Genomic DNA, 17953 nt, shown 5'->3' with positions numbered 1-17953 from the left:
TTACAACATAAGCATGTTTCTATTTCATAAAATTTTGATGATGTGTAATTTTATTATCTAATTGTGTTAGGAATGGGACAGGGAGGGTAGCCTTTTCCTTTTTATTAGTTTTATAGCAGTTTCCTTGATTTTGCATTTTATTGTTATTTATCACTTAATACATTAACCTAATTGTCCTGAAAACACCTGAAGATTGATTGACCAGCGCTAGTCATATGACCTTATTTAACAGCAAAAATAACTTTAAGGCAGTATATGAAATAAAGAGTGAGCTGCCTTTGTCCTAGGATATGGTAGGATTATTTGCTGAGAAAAAGAAATTGGCCTAATTGAATAAGAATAATGGATCAAATTTTCCCTTTGGGTTTGATTCCTCTAGTATGATCTGTTTCTGTGGATCAAATTAAGAAATAATTTCTGGTGCCTTTATTTTAGAGAATATTTTCATTTTAACTCTCCTGGCAGACAGATGTCTATGTTTTCACGGTGAACTACTTGGCATTCACAAGTGATTGGGTTTCCCCTGGGGACGACTATTTTTTCCTTCTCTCAGCATTCCGTAGTTGCCAGTAGTTCCTTGTCTAGGGTGGTGTGTCCCCTGAGAATTCCTCAATTTCATTTTTGCATATCAATTGTTGTTGTCCTTGTTCAGATCTTGTATAGTCTGAGAAGATTGTATTTATGTATTTTGGAATATATAATATATACCAACAACAATTAGAGAAAAAGAGGTCCGAGATCATGAGTTTGAGGAAGAAAAAAGGGGTTAAATTAGTGGAAGTGTTAGAGGGAGAAAACAGAAAAGAGGAAATGTTGTAATTACATTTATATTTAAATTATAGTTACATCATTTAAAACCATGAGCTATTGTAATTGTAATTTTGCAGCACACAGACCTACTCTGCAATCACTTCAGCTCAGACACTGTCTATAGTATAGTCCAGTTTTTCCTTGGCTTTTCACATGCTGAGACTATACACAATGATCTCATCTCCTGTTTTGTGGCCCATCTTAAGGTATATACTGCAAATGTAATGTCTTGCTGTGATACATGTAAAATAAAAATGACAGGAAAGAGTTCATCATGATGGCTAAGTGTGTATCCTAAAATTGATTTTAAAATGATTCTCTCTATTCTCCTCTATCATGTAGAGCAGAACACGTTTCCTTTAAAGTAAAATATTATTTTTAGTTTTAAGCCCATTTAGTAGCAAAAGCTCAAAAGCCAAATTTTTCAGCTAAATACATCTGAGAGACAATTTGTTCAACTGATCTGAGTAGATTTAATGGCATTAAGTGAAAACAAGTTTGGAATTATAAACTCATTGTTCATTGAGTTTTACTCCAAAATATGGTGCCATATTCAGATTCCTAACTGTTTCCTGACTAGCCTCATACTAAGGACATTGTCCTTAAGTTATCTGCCTCCTGAATTAGTCTATCAAAGAATGTATGCAAGAGTTCTAAAGAAATCTGTGTAGAGAAAACAACAGACAAAACTGTTCTTAGACCCCATAAGTAATTGTTTCTGTAATGATTTCTGAGTGAGATTTATTATATAAAAGAAAGCAAACCTTAGATGTCTGCACATTCTTAGACCATTCTGTACCTCTTATCTTTATTTTGTGTCTAGTAAGGAGGTTTGCTGAACTAATGGATACTTATGTCCAACTATTTATTTAAAATGCCTTCCCCTTTTTGAAACTTTGTCTCCAAAGAATCATTTGTGCTTGGAAAGATGAATGGCTGTAGTGGACAGACATAACAAATAGCGTTATCACCTGAGAAACAGCAGGTGATTCTTTTGAAAAGTAAATAATGCTATATTTTACTATATTATTTTCATTTAATAACAATTTAGGGAATAATCTAGAAGAAATGTGCTGGTCTTAACATGTATATAATGTCTAGCTATTTAATAAAATATGAAATGTTTCTGCATTAGACTAAGTAGTAACACAAATTACAGTCAGAGAGAGTTCTATTCTCTGGTGGAGAGTCTTGTAGAGTCTCATTTGTAATGGTTCAACGTTATTTTTGCTTCATCAAAATTCAAATGTATATTTACATGATGATCTAGGAAAAGAGTATGAGATGGCTTATCTCTTGGTACATATTTTCTACAAGATTTTAAGTATCTAAATGACTATTGTGGGACCTTAGAAGTGAGCCATCTGTCACAAATGAGAGCCAACATTTATTTAGCTTATTAGGAAGGAAAACATTGCCAGAAAAAAATCACTTAAGGTGTAAAATTAAACATTTGTGAAATATATTTAGTACAGAGGCCTTTATAAAATACATTAAGGTGTTCATCTGCAAAAATAGTTCTGACTTTTGCAAATAGGCAATAATGTTACATGGATGAAATGCTATAAAGGTGGGGAATTCAGCAGGGTAGTTCAGTAGAAAAGTGAGTAGTGCTGATTGAAAGGGAGTGGGCCTATTTGCCAGGATATTGGCTCAGAACAGGACACAGCCTCTTTGGATTGTATCAAACTACAGGAAAGAAGTCAATGGTCTGAGGTCAGTGTAGTCTGTGACCCAATTCCTGTGTGAGTTCTTCCAATCTTTAGTGAGATTGCCAAACAGATTTTTATAGCCAGTCTTTTTTTTATTTATAGAAACCACAAAATACACTCATACTTGTTTTTCAAGGAGTTGAATCATTGTGTCATAAAACTAAGACAAACAAACCTCAGTTTGTAGATTTGCAAGCCCTGTGGGAACTAGATTCATTGGGTGATAAGCACATTCTAAAAAAATTATATTTATTTATGTTTACAGACTGTTGACAAGCCACAAATTATAGATAAATGATAGCTATATAATAGATACTGTATATCTATTTGTATCTAATGTATAGATTTAAGACTCAAACATCCTGTTGTGGTAACCTTTTTGTAAAATTGAAGAAGTTTGATGTTTTGATATGGTTGTATTTGTTGTTTCTAAAGTAACATGTTACTTTAAATTCTGTCTGTTCTTTTCATTATTCTGTAGTATACGAAGTCTATTTAGCACATCACAAGAATAACTATTAATCCTGGTCCATGATTGTCAATCACTAATACTTAAGCATTGTCTACTTTCAATATACACAGATGTTTGTATTTACCTCTGGACAGTCTCAGTATTTTCCACTCTTAGTATTTCTAAGAGGAAGGAAGTAATTTTTGTTCAGACCTTCAAAAACAAAATATTTTTGAGATATATTCTTTAGTGTGCCCTATCAAAACATTAGAAGTTACAAATATACCCATGCTAAGGAAGACTAAGTTAAGGATGAGCTGTTTACTCCCTCACCATTTTTATGTTGGAGATGTAAATACCATTGGCTATCTATGGGGTTTGTTGTGATGCATATGTTAGACAGAACGCAAATAACTGCTAGAGGATATGTAAATAACTGGGCAGGATATTCATTCGTTCAGTTGGTTTAATTGTGTCATAACCGCGGTGAGAACATCACTCCCTTATAAATTCTCACTATAAAACCAGAAAATACCAAAAAGAAAAGAAAGCCCATCTGCTGCTTTGAGGAGGTAGGAATAGCAGGGGCGGGGGTTGTGTGGCAGAAAGAGCAGAATAACCTTCAGGAAAGCAGAAGGCCCTCTGTTGACACCCAAGCAAATGAGGTCCTCAGTCCTACATCTCAAGGAACCAGATTCTGCAAACAGCTAGAGATTTGGGTGGATGATCCCAAACTCAAACATGATGTCAGCTCCAGCCTGCTCTAATTGTGATTGTAAGTTGATATGGAACTGAGTAGAACATGGCACTGGAATGCACCAGACTCTTCACATAGAGAAACTTGGGATTCGACTCAAATAACACTTTTGTTCTGTTTCATAACTAAGTCTGGGGAAACTCATAATAAAAAGTAAGAGCAGTAAAAACAAAGTACTGCATAAAATTTGCATGTAAATATTTTATAATGTTTAAATAAGATGGCCAGAAACTATGAACAAACCAACTGTACATCAATGCATAATAATATATTTTGTCAGATGCTTATAATATAATATTACTAAGTGGTATAAAGGGATACCTTTTCCTTATATACAACAAATAAAACCTCAAAAAACATGTTCAAAGGGTTGTATCTCTAGGAAGTTTGTGCTCAGCATAGAAAACATACAGTTAACTGCTGGAGGTAGATACCAATTTCTCTCAACTCTACAGTTACATGATCCCTTGCTACAGTGTGTGTGTGTGTGTGTGTGTGTGTGTGTGTGTGTGTGTGTGTGTGTGTGTGTGCATGTGTGAATGTATGGGAAGGTGCATTCACCTGAGCATTTTGCTCATGTGTTAGCCCGAAGTTGGCTTCAGGTATCTCCCTTTATTTATTTTTGAGAAAAGGTATTTCCAGGAATCTAGAACTCATCACTTTAGGTTAAGCTGAGGGCCAGTGAGCCCACAGTTTCTGCCTGCCTCTTCCCCTCATTCTAGAATTACCAATGTGTTCTGCCATGCCCAGACTCTTATGTGGGGGTTGGGCATCTGAACTTAGGTCCTCGGGCTTTTGTAGGAATCTCTTTACCCACTAAGCTCTCTCTCTAGTCCTATATGACATTTTAATGAAGAAAATTCTAGAGGAACAGAAACAATGGTCAACAGGAATGTTGAAATGATTGAAAAGAAGGTAGATTGATAAAAACATTCTATATATTGCTATGTTGGAGTTTAATATCTAACTACTTTTCAATTGTTTAAATAAGCTGTCTACTTTTATAAATAGTTCAGTTTCATAGTTGGAGAATGAATGTTACTGCATTAATTGTTCCTCAATACATTTATTCTCTAATAATATTCTAACTTCTTAATGAAAAGATCTTTAGTGTCAAAATTTGTTATTTTAGTCATTTTAGTCGATTTAAAAAATAGTTGTACACCAATGCAGTATACGTATTAATATTGATACTCAACTGCCACAAAAATATGTTGTGGTAAAATTGCCCTATCAACATGTGTAGATGTCACATTCACTCATATATTTTAATTGTGCTTTATGTCTAGCTTAAGTATCTTGTATTTTGTGTATCAGTGTTTAATAGCTGCTTTAAAGCAATTATGAAGATCATATTTTTCTTTGTTTTGCTCTAATTTAAAGTTATGATTTCATCTAAAGCTGAATAAAGATGTCTGTATATTCCAACCTCAAAAATCACTGTTCATTTTTAAAAAATTTATTCTAATTTATTCACATTATACCCAGATTATTCTCCCCTCCCTCTTATCTTTCCATTCCCACATTCCCTTCTTCTGCTGCTCTATTCCTCTCCTAGACGTTTCATGGGAGTCTTCCTCCCCCTCTGTCTGGGTACAACCTATCAGGTATCATCAGGATAGCCTGCATCCCCTTCCTTTGTATGCCCACAAGGCCCTCCTGCCAAAGGGAAGTGCTCAAATTGTGGGCACCAAAGTGCCTGGCAGAGGTACACCGGCAGTCCTCCCTACCAAGTGAAGAATAAGCTGTCCATCGTGTACATCTGAACAGGGGTTTTAGGATCTCTACATGCATTGTCCTTGGTTGGTGCATTAGCCTGTGCAGACCCCCCTGTGTTCAGATCCACCTGCTTGATGGTATCCTTGTGGGGCTCCTGACCCCTCCTGGACCTTCCATCCCCCTACTCTTCCATGCAACATTCACCATTCTTCCCAGATTTTATCTGCGAGTCCCAGTATCTGTCCTGATGCCTCCCTAAATGAGTCTCTCAGAGGACATCTATGTTGGTCTAACACGCACTTATAAGTGAGTATATAACACGTGTGTCTTTCTGGGTCTGGGTTACCTCACTCAGTGATCTTTTATAGTTCCATCTATTGGCCTACAAATTTCAAGATTTCCTTGTCTTTAATAACTGATAGTATTCCATTGTGTAAATGTTCCACAGATTCTTTATCCATTCTTCAATTGAGTGACATCTAGGTTGTTTCCAGATTCTGGCAATTACAAATAAAGCTGCTGTGAACACAGTTGAGCAAATGTCCTTGTCGTATGGTCGAGCATCTTTCAGGAATATGTCTAAAAGTGGTATATCTGGGTCTTGAGGTAGCACTGTTTCTAGTTTTCTGAGAAAGTGCTAGATATTTGCAAAGTGGTTGTATAATTTTGCACTACCACCAGCAATGGATGAGTGATTCCCTTTCTCCACATCCTCACCAGCATGTCCTGTCACTTGAGTTTTGGATCTTAGCAATTATGAGAGGTGAAATATGAAATAATAGAGTCATTTTGATTTGTATTTCCCTGATGACCAAGAACTTGAACATTTTTTAAGTGTTTCTATGCCATTTGACATTCTTCTGTTGAGAATTCTCTGTTTAGCTCTGTACCACATTTTAAAAGTAGATTATTCTCTTTGTTGGTATATAATTTCTTGAGTTCTTTATATCTTGTGGATATTAGGTCTTTGTTGGGTGTAGGTTTGTGAATATCTTTTCCAAGTGTGTATGCTATCATTTTTGTTCTGTAGACAGTGTCCTTTGCCTTATATAAGCTTTTCAGTTTCATGAGGTCCCATTTATTAATTGTTGATCTTAGAGCCTGAGCAATTGGTATTCTACTTAGGAAGCTGTCTCCTGTGCCAATGAGTTTATAGGTCTTCTCCTCTTTTTCTTCTAACATATTTAGTGTGTCTGGTTTTATGTTGAGCTCTTAAAGAATCCAAGAACACATAAAAAATCTCATCCACCATGACCAAGTTGACTTTATCCCAGGCATGCAGAGGTGCTTCAACATACATAAATCCATCAATGTAATCAATTATATAAGCCAACTGGAAGAAAAAATATCAAACGATCTTCTCCTTAGATACTGAAGAAGCATTTGACACAGTCCAACACCTGTTCATGTTAAAAAGTCTAGGAGAAATCAGTGATACAAGAAACATATCTAAACATAGTAAAGGCAACATACAACAAACCTATAACCAACATCAAACTAAATGGAGAAAAAAATTAAATCAATTCCACTGAAATAAGGAACAAGACAAGGCTGTCCACTCTCTCTCTCTCTCTTCAATATAGTACTTGAAGTCCTATCTCTAGCAACAAGACAACTAAAAGAAATAAATGGAATAAAAATTACAAAGGAAGAAATCAAAGTATCATTATTTATGGGTGATATGCTAGTACATATAAATGACCACCAAAATTCTACCAAGGAACTCCTATAGCTGATAAACACCTTCAGTGGCTAGATACAAAATCAATTTTAAAAAATTAAGTAGCCCTCCTGTATACAAATTACAAAGGGGCTGAGAAAGAAATCAGGAGAATCACTCCCTTCACAATAGCCACACATAATATAAAGTATCTTAGTGCAACTCTAACCAAGCAAGTGAAAGACTTATATGAAAAAAAATTTCAAGTTTCTGAAGAAGGAAATTGAAGATATCAGAAGATGGAAAGATCTCCCATGCTGATGGATCTGGAGAATCAACATAGTAAAAATGACCAAACTACCAGAAGCAATCTACAGATTCAATGCAATCCCTATCAAAATACCTACATAATTCTTTATAGACTTTGAAAGAATAACTCTTAATTTCATATAGAAAAACAAAAAACCCAGAATAAAAGATCTTCCAGATGAATCTTTATCATGGTTCTCAAGCTATACTGTAGAGCACCAGTAAAAAAAAAATTGCATGGGTGTGGCATAGAAATAGTCTCATTGATCAATGGAATTAAATTGAAGACCCATAAATAAATCCACACACATATGGAAACTTGATTTTTTTTTACAAAAAAAGCAAAAACTATACAATGGAATAAAGATAGCATCTTCAACAAATGGTGCTTGTCTAACTGGATGTCTACATGTAGAAAAATGCGGGTCGATCCATATTTATCACTCTGCACAAAATCACTGTTCTTGAGAAACAAGCCAGGATTAGAGATAGTTTTTTGTCTTTAACCTATATTGACCATTCCCAGAGTATGGGTGTCACGCCTAGCATCATCATTCATATCTGGATTATTAAATAATTTTGCTACTTATTTTGAATATGTACCATTATATTCATATCATTTTATATGAAGTATGTGATTATATATATTATCATGTTATCATATCGTGGCATCTGGAAGAGCAGAATTCCAGGTCTCCAAAATCTACAGATTCATTTAAAATCACAGTCTATACATGAAGTCATATAACTCTCACACACCCATGTTCTTTAAATGATCTCTGGACAAGTGTTAATACCTAATAGGTTATGACTACCATGCAAATATATATTGTAATACTCTATTATTTATAGAACAATGAGAAAGAAAAACAAATCTATCCATTCATTAAACTTACAAATAATTTTATTTTGTGCCTATTTTAGCATGTGGTTGGTTGAATTTATAGGTGTGGAATTAACACATATGGAGGACCAAATGTACGAATATATGTATACAGATATACAAAGCAGAAAAGTAGGATGTCAAATCATGATTCTTTTTTCAATTTCAGTTCTCAGACTTATATTAAAAACAAATTATGCCTTAAATATTGGTAAGCATCACCAGTTTTATTCATTATTTTGTGCACTAAATTCGCCAAATAGTGCAGAAGAGGGAAGGAGGGAATGCTAAATCACACACATTAATTTTAACAGGTTATATATAAGTTTTCCTTAAATAATTTTTATTGTGGAATGCAAAATCAAGAATTTTATTAAATAAAAATTCCCAGCTATAGGCCTCAGCGGTAATTCAATATTATTTAAATTTTTCTCCAGATGTATGGTTTGTAAATATGTTCTCTTTTTCAATTCCTTTTACAAATTTTTATTTAAGTGTTTAATTAATTCTTTGAGAACATTATGAAACATATTTTGATCATATTCATTCCACCTTCAGTCGACCCCTGTAATCATCAAACTTCTTGGTCTATTTATTTTTTTTAACCCATGATAATATTTTAGATATAGGGTCTGCTCAGGAGTGTAGTTAATATACCAGGGCTCACACTCTGAAAAGCTAGATTCTGTCCTAGCAGCTATCAAAAGCCAATGCCTCCTCAGCTAAGGCCAGGACATTATGCCCACTTCACCACCTTCATGCATGTTGGGATTCTGTTTGTCTTGAACATGTAAAAGTCTGTGAATGCTTTCACAATTGATGTAACTTCATAAATATTATCTGTCATGTTATGGTCAGAAAACAGTTTTCTTATAGTCAGCTGCCACCTTTAAGTTTTAGAGTCTTTCTGCCTCTTCCAGATATGATTCCTGGGCCTCAGGGGAAAGGCTGTGATATCTGGGTCCCATTGAGAATGCAGAACTACACAGAATTTTATTTTTTGCTTGTTGACCTGTGGTAGGTCTCTCTCCATTAATTGCCATCTACTGCAAGATGCTTCCCTGAAGAGGGTAGGAAAATGTACTATGTATGGGTGCAAACTAAGCCACAAAGAGTTATTTTAATGCTATGCCCAATTAGCAGAATAATAATAGTATTTTTCCTCTTAGGTGATCTATCTAGCCACAGGTTTTGGACCTGATAATGGTGGCAGGTGTTGGTTTCGTCTTGCGCAGCACACTTTCAATCCCATCAGAAAGTGAGGAGGTACTTTTATCACATTTATGCCACTGTATCACCAGGAGACATATCTTTCCAGGATAGTATTTATCATAGCTCAAAGGGCTCACAGCTGGATGGAATTGATGAGTACTTTCTCCCCTGGTTGCATGTATAGCACCTTCCAGCCCTATGAAAGCTAGCCACAGCTAAATTTTATGAATTATTTATTTAAATATTTAGTACTCAAATAGAAAAATCATAGTCAATTAGGATATATTGAATTTAATTTGAAGTAAAGATGAAGCTTCCAAGTCAGCACCCACTTTATTCTTTCATGTTTTATAATTAAAGTGTGCAGTGTCCTCAGCAAAAGGGTTTTGCCATCAAATTCAGGTGAGCAAACAAGAGCGAAGATGATAACCTGCATTGCTCTAAATGCCTCTGGGCTTCCACAACCAGTAACCCTTGTGTGGCCCTGAGATTTTGATTTAATAACTCATGTTTTCTTGGAAGCACAACTGCCCATCCGAGCAGTACAGCTCCTTTCAAATTCTATACACTCTTCATATGTTCTCGACTATGTTTTCTTTTGAGTATGTGATATTTTATACTCATAACATTGTTCTTATGTCCCAATAAGACTTTAAATCTCCTTAAATCCTGATGAACTTTTCTTTCTAATTATTTTACCTATAAATATTATAGATTTATTTTTAAAATTTATATTATTATGCTGCTATATTTGTTCAATTTACTTAAACACTCTTAACAGTTAAGTGATTATGATTTTCTTATTATATTTGAGAAATTAATAGAAAGTGTGACATCATTTCATAGGTTTCCCGGTGTCTATAATCAAGACATATTTTATTCTCAAATAAGTACCACAATAAATCTGGGATTGCCTCCTCTCTCACCATTATAAGCAAATGCAAACTAAGCATTAGACTGTCTTTTCTGTTTTACTTTATTTTGTGTAAGAATTTGATGTCTCTGTGTAACTAGAACACAAGACCAAGCATTGCTCAGAATTTAACATTTCAGATCCTTGCTTCTGATTTGGCATTGTAATACGAATGATTTCTTTCTTTCTTTCTTTTTATTAATTAATTAATTTTCTTTCTGCAAGTAGAAATCCAGCTTTAGTAATATCAGTTTTTGAATTTGATATTATTTTTCCCCAAAGTTTGTTTTTGCCTTACAGGCAGGCAACAGAGTCAGACATAGCCTCTGCTCCTGCTGTTTAGGAGCCACATAGGTAGACCAAGCTACAAAAAAGTCACATATGTGCAGAACGCCTGGATCAGTCCCATGCAGGATCCCTGGCTGGCAGGCCACTCTCTGTGAGCCCACATGGACCCAGATTAGTTGGTTCTGTTGGTTTTCTTTTGATATCCTGGATGCCTCTAGTTCCTACAATCCTTCCTGCCCCCCTCTCTCACAGGATTCCCCAAGTTGCAGCTAAAGTATGGCTGTGGGTCTCTGCATCTGTTTCTGTCAGTTGCTGGGTGAAGCTTCTCTTTTGACAATTGAGCTAGACAACAATCAATGAGTGTAGCAAAATATCATTAGGAATAATTTCTTTCTTTTTTATGTTTGAATTTTTAAAAACAATTTTTAAAAAGCCAGTTATATTATTGCATCTTTCTTTTCTTTGTTTTGTTTTTTGAGACAGGTTCTCTCACCAGGCACAGTCCTGGATAAACTGGATCCCATGTAAACCATGTAGATCTAGAACTGAGAGATCTACCTGTGTCTCCCTCTGCTCCTGGAAGCTGAGGTTGAAGATATATCCCATCACACCCAGAAGCCCTCTGCTTTAATTTTTAACACCAATGCAAATAATTTACTGGCAGGCCAGTACCATCCTGGGACCTAAAATTCTAATTACTTTAATAGAAGAATGAAATATTTCAACATTCCATTATACAGTATAGAATATATATATGATTTGAGTAAACTGGTCAAAGTAGTGAGAAATATACAATCCAGCAAATGGTTGGTTATTTTTCTTTTGAGGATGGACAATCAAAGAACAGAGATTAACAAAAATGTAAAAAAAAAAAAAAGTCCTCCATTTTAAAGAGGAAAAAAAATAGTCGCAGTGCAGTTTGAACGTCTGATATCTATTTGACCTTCATAGTAATCAGGTGTACAACAGAATTAAAAATTTTTTGAATAATCTTCATTCTTTCCTTGACTATTAAACCAATTAGCAGTCACAGCTTGTCACACAATCACAGTTTAACAGCTTGTTCAATAAAATATTGTATTAGTAATGTCAAAAAACAAACTAAATTCCAAGATACACAAAATCTACTCACTTATTACAGTTTTCAAATAATTTACCAACATGACAACAGCTTTGACTTAAATCATGTTTGCACAAACTCCTTCTCAGAACAGACATCCAGCCACTGATCTGCTTTGCAACACAAGGACATTTAGTTGGAGATGGCATCCTTCATGCCAAATTTAAAAAATATATTTAAAACCAATTTCTAAATTTTACAGACATGTTTCTTCAAAAAATATTTTCTCTCAGTCCCTCATCTCCTATACTGAAGAATGTATTTTTTTCTCTCCCAAGCTAAATCTGAACCCCTAAAATTGATTCCAGGTAGAAAAGTTCTACAAATGAAAATAAAAAATAGAAAACTTTCTCTCTCTCTCTCTCTCTCTCTCTCTCTCTCTCTCTCTCTCTCTCTCTCTCTCTCTCTCTCTCACACACACACACTTATTGGAATCCTCCAGCATTTGAAAATCATTTAGAGATGAACTTTTGGCTCCTCCTACTCACAATGCCAAAAATCCATATTTAAAGACACACTTCCCATTCTTTCCTGGCATCCTCCTCTCCTCCAAAACAGTTCAACATAGGCTCAAGTGTAGTGGGGAGAGAGAAGTTTGTAAGCAATTTTTTAAGGTTGTTTTTACTTTGGTGATCTGGGTGACACATACTGCTCTTTTCCACTACATCGAGTCACTCCCTGGGATCTAGCTCTTTGGCTAAACTGGTGTCTCTGTTTCCTGATTTTTCCAGCTGCTCTCCCTGGAATGGTATTGCCTCAGAAGCCAGAATGGTCCTTACTAGCCCTTGTTTCCTGTTTCTTATGTGGTTTCTCAGCAGGCTTCTCAGGGATGTTGTTATCTTCATTTCTGATTGGAGATACTCCGTTGGAATGAAGTGGCTGTACAAGACCTAGATATGGCTTTTTTGGAGGTTTTGGGCACACTTCAGTGTTACTTAACTTTTGAGGTTCCTGTAGGGCCACAGCTACGGGTGTATTTACATTACTATTGCAAGATGAAGCAGTGTTTGCCCTTGATGGATTTTCAGGAGTTGGAGAGAAAACTGACACAGTCATTGGATCGAGAACATCCTTTGGAACAATGTAATCTTCCATCTGATCCTTCTCTTGCAGAGTAGTGCTTAGTGCAGGAAGCTCAGCTGTACAAGCAGAACTGAGACTTAGGCTGAGTTGCTGGGCAGTGAAGTCTGTCACTCTGTCCTCTGCAGGCACAGGCAACTAACTCTGAAGTCTTCATTGTCCTCTCTGTAGACACTTTTGGTGAGATCAGACATTCTATTCTCCAAAGTGAGCTCCACTGGCTTTCTTGATTAAATTCCAGGCAAAGTAGGAAAGTTTAAAGTTTAAAGTCAACCTTTCGTGTTGAGGTCTTTGGTTCAGTTGCTGAGCCCTGCCAGAGGGAAGTGATCAAAGTTTGGTGGCCAGAGTACATGTCCGAAGTAATCCCTACTGTCCACGTTGTGAGACCCACAAGGAGACTGTGCTGCTACATCTGAACAGAGGATCTAGGTCTACATCACACATGTCCCTTGGTTGATGTTTCAGTCTCTGTATTGTAGTGTAGTTATCCTGTATTATGTGGCTATTATCCACTTATGAATGAGTATACAGCATGAGTGTCTGTCTGGATCTGGGTTACCACACTCAGGATGATCTTTTCTAGATTCACTCATTTGCCTGCAAATTTCAAGATTTTGTTGTTTTTCATAGCTGAGTAGCATTCAATGTGTAAATGTACCATAGTTTCTTTATCCATTCTTCAGTTGAGCGACATCTAGGTTGTTTCCAGATTCTAACTATTATGAATAAAGCTGCTATGAACATAGTTGAGCAAATGTCCTTACTGTAAGGTGCCCAGAAGTCATATAGCTGGGTCTTGAGATAGAATTATTCACAATTTCCTGAGAAAGCTGTAGATTGAGTCCCAAAGTGGTTGTACAAGTTTGCATTCCCACTAGCAATGAAGGAGTGTTCACCTTTCTCCACATCATTATCAGCATGTGCTGTCACCTGAGTATTTGATCTTAGCCATTCAGATAGGTGTAAGATGTAACCTCAGAGTTGTTTTGAATTGCATTTCTGTGATAACTAGGGATGTTGAGCATTTGTTTAAGTATTTCTTAGTCATTTGATATTCCTCTGTTGAAAATTCTTTGTTTAGATCTGTATCCCATTTTTAAATTGGATTATTTCATTTGGTAGGGTTTAATTTCTTGAGTTCTTTATATATTTTGAATATTAGCTCTTTGTCAGATGGAAGGAAAGGGGAATCTGGAGGGATTGAGGGAGGGGGATACAATTGGGATGTGAAGAATTTAAACTGCAGAGCAAGCAGGTAACTTTTATTACTAATCATCCTTTATATGGGAATAGTTCTAAGACTGGATGATAGATGAATGTCTAGGCATAAACAATGCTTCTTGTTGGCTACAGAACCCTTATGAATTATTATTAGATGTTATTCTTAGTACGGCATGAAGGAAGATTTACAATGTCTTTTTTCTGCTCATACAAAGAGGAGAAAACCAGCCTTAATTGTTCTGTGCATGACACACACCTTATACATTTATAATTATAGGACTGTATAATGCTTGTGAGAAATTATATGTTTTAAACAAAAGAACTGGACACTCACATTGGATCAGACCTGACAGCATGCATTCCTCTCAGCATGCCGGACACTGACAACCGGCATCCTTCGTGTTTTAGTACCAAGTGCTTCAGTTGCTGTTCCTCACTAGAATAAGACAGGTCCTAGGACACCTTTGAAGAAAGCTTCCAATCCCAGTTGATCCAGCATTTTAGATTGTTCCACACAGGACTCTAATTAAGCCTGGAATTCCTCAACGATTAGAAACTTGACTGCATATGTTATTCCCAGCTCCATTTCCCCAATTTTATTTGGGCCCCTACAAAGGTATTATTCATCCCAAAGCATCAGGAAGAAACCTTAAGGGAACAATGCTCCATTTCCTTTAAGGGGGTCGGGTAGGATTTTGGTTGCTTACTTGGGCTATACAGGGTTATTTTCAATGGGAATTGATTATAAGTTATTATTAGTCTTATTTAGGGAGAAAACAATGTTGGACTCAGGGATGGCTTTCTTTTCCTTTATCTTCCATTCTTAGCATTGGAGATAATGGTAGAAAAAAAGATCGAGGCAGTATAGAAATATATAGGGAACATAGAACACAAAGTAGATTAGTGAATCTACTCCTCTACTTAATGCCTCAATTGTCACTACAAGGTTATTTTTAATTCACTGCTATAGAATTTTGTATATAGATGCAAACTAAATTTAATTTTAGATACAGTAGTAAAGAAATCAATTAAGGATAAATAAGTTATACGAGTTTATTTTTAGTTGATCAAATCATAGTCATATCAATTACTAGTCAATTACTACTATTTTTATCACAAGAATATACACCTTAGGTAAAACAGATAGATACAATTCTATAGAAATATAAGGTAAAATAGTTAGACAAGGTCTTCAAAAACCTCAGAGACATACAGACTATTACATTTTAAAATGCTTTTTTTTTTTTTTAAAGATTCACTGACAATGAGGCAGGTTAATTTCTAGCATCACCCAGCCTACCTCAAAGAGGATGATGAGCATCAAAGTACCTTGTTATGGAGATGGCTTCAAATGTGGGAAACAAGCCACTGGGAAAAATGTCGTTTCTAACACAGACAGAATTCTGACTAAAGAAGGGCAAGCCTGAATGCAGGCAGAGTCGAAGGCCAAACTCTGCCAAGACAGGGTAAGCAAGTCTTCAATAGTTCCTGCCTTACAAATATGTCTGTTAGATACATTGGGCCAGAAAGCTGAAGATGATTCTTCAACTTTATGTAGAATTTTGGGTGACTATTCAGGTAGCAAAATGTCATCTCTCATCTGGAAAGATAATAACCTGTAATCCAGGTATACTGAAGTAATCAATTTTATTCCTTCTCAAGTCACTGATGGTGCTGAAGACCAGATAGTTTAGTTTTACAATTAAGCTTAGTTGTTTAGAGAGTGAGATGTTTTTAGGTATAGATGTTTTAAGTTGATAATGATGAGATATGATAGATATTGATTTACGTTCAGAATTTTAGACTCATCAAAATAGGAAAAATATTTTCTTCAGGGCTGTCAAACACAAATAGCTAAAACACTAAGAATCTAACATTTATATAATTCCTGATTTTGTCATGGTTCTTCTTGATATAGGTAGTTTATTGTATATATATATATATATATATATATATATATATATATATATATATATATGCAAAAATTAAAAATGTTGTAAAGAAAGACTTGCAAGGGAAATTGGGTTGGAGTCTGAATGGGTTGGGTATACATATTAGATGTCCATTAATTGATAACCATTCTTAGAAGAAAATGTATTGATGGCTTTTATCCTTGCCATGATTGGCTTGCCCTAAAATGCTTTAACTTTTTCTCTTAAGTGTGTAAAACCTGCTCTATATCTGTACCAGTTGCTTTTCTGTGCAAATTCACAACTCATCACTTTGGGAAAGTCTACATTTAAACAAAACTTTCACTTCTCCACTGGTGTTGTCTCAGGAATTTCTCTGAGAATTATGATATAATGCTTATGGCTTGGTCTCACCTTCTCTCCTTTCTCATCAACTTGTGCCACAGGAGAAGATCTAAATACTTCAAGAAATAAATCTCCATCTGTAGTCATTTATTTTTTTTTATTTTTTCCAAGTTGGCAACTATACATATTGAGACCAACTGAACACTGTGCATCTGAGATATCATGTAAAGATCCTTTGATACATTTTCTCACAAGAAACAGAACCCTAATTATCTTTTCAGACATTCTTTTAAATCTTCTGTAGAGATTGTTGAACTGCTTTCTCCAGAAACATCGAATAGTAGGTAACTCAGATCTTCAGGTGCTAAGATTATTCCATAAGCTAACTCTTCAATGTCTGTAGTGTTTCTGGTGGTTTCACAAAATAAAGAATATGTCATATTTCTTACACATATCTTCTGAAAGTTCTGTATTATCCACAGTTGTCGCTGTAGTTTCATTCCAAGAACTTTCTGTTACAGGAGTGCCATGAGGATTCTCGGAAGGAATTTCTTGCCATAGTTTGGCATTAGGATTCAAACAATTCCTTTAGAAGTCACCTCAAGGAAGAGCAACATGTCTGCTTCCAATGGGCCCAATCATTTATGCTACTGCAACTCCAAATGGCTCACAGGCCCTGGCCCCAATTGGTAGGATAAGGACATTCACCTTGCTCCTCCACCTCAGGATCCATTTCATTGATTTTTTTTAATCACTCCTGGATGTATTGGTGTTCCAATTTCTTCTCTGGAAGTCTTGCCTGATTAAAGGAGATGGCCTGTTCAGGCTCCATCAGATGGTTCTGTGCAATGACTAGGCACTCCTGAACATAAATACACATAGCACTGTAGCACTGCTATCCAAAGTCCATGAGGAAGGATTATGAAGTAAAATTATCCAGTGCATGAAACTTTAGGTGTTGTATCTGACTATGCACATTGTTAGAGAGAACAGATGATTTGTCAATTACACACTGGTTCATGGGCTGTAGATGATTATTTATGTATATGGTAAGGGATTTTGAAGAATGGAAAATGGTGACAAGAAACCTTTGAGAAAAGACACATGGTTAGATAAGTTTATTTTGTTTCAAATTCTTTACAGTTGATACCTTTAGAAGTCATATTTGGCTGAAAAACAAAGTTGAGACAAGTAAAGGAAATCTGTGGCAAGAATGTCAATTCTAACAATGGTATAATAACATTAACATTTTCATTTTGTTTACATGTGCTCATCCTGATGTATTGAGCCCATTGATTTATAGATTACCTGGGGTGTCAGGAAACTGAATGTTCTTGTAGCTATTAAACTGAATAAAAATGATATCTTAGGGCAATACCTTCGCCAAGATAAGTTAGAATTCAAATTATGGAGTACTTTGGTCAGCTCAAACTTAAATATTTAAAAATTACAACAATGCATTGTATTTTAATTTAGTATTGAAAAACAATGTGGTGAGGGCATGTTCCATAGAATTTTATAGTTCAACACTGAATAAATGTGAAATATAAGTTTACATATGGA

The 17953-nt window shown here is 35.4% G+C and overlaps 2 pseudogenes across 2 annotated transcripts; both read right to left on the bottom strand.

Annotated features, from left to right (window-relative positions):
• Positions 1-12455: 12455 nt before the first annotated feature.
• LOC311599107 (la-related protein 4-like) lies at positions 12456-13165 on the bottom strand (annotated as a pseudogene). The gene has a single exon. The product of its transcript is annotated as a la-related protein 4-like (transcript).
• A 5-nt stretch (positions 13166-13170) lies between these two features.
• LOC311599029 (la-related protein 4-like) lies at positions 13171-17007 on the bottom strand (annotated as a pseudogene). Its single transcript has 2 exons — positions 16144-17007; positions 13171-13224 (listed from the first exon to the last, which is right to left on the bottom strand). The product of its transcript is annotated as a la-related protein 4-like (transcript).
• Positions 17008-17953: the final 946 nt, after the last annotated feature.

The sequence above is a fragment of the Acomys minous genome (assembly GCF_964271855.1).
Source record: "Acomys minous genome assembly, chromosome: 6".
NCBI classification, from domain to species: domain Eukaryota; kingdom Metazoa; phylum Chordata; class Mammalia; order Rodentia; family Muridae; genus Acomys; species Acomys minous.
The sequence above is the reverse complement of the archived record's forward strand: the minus strand, read 5'-3'. Positions and strand labels throughout refer to the sequence as shown.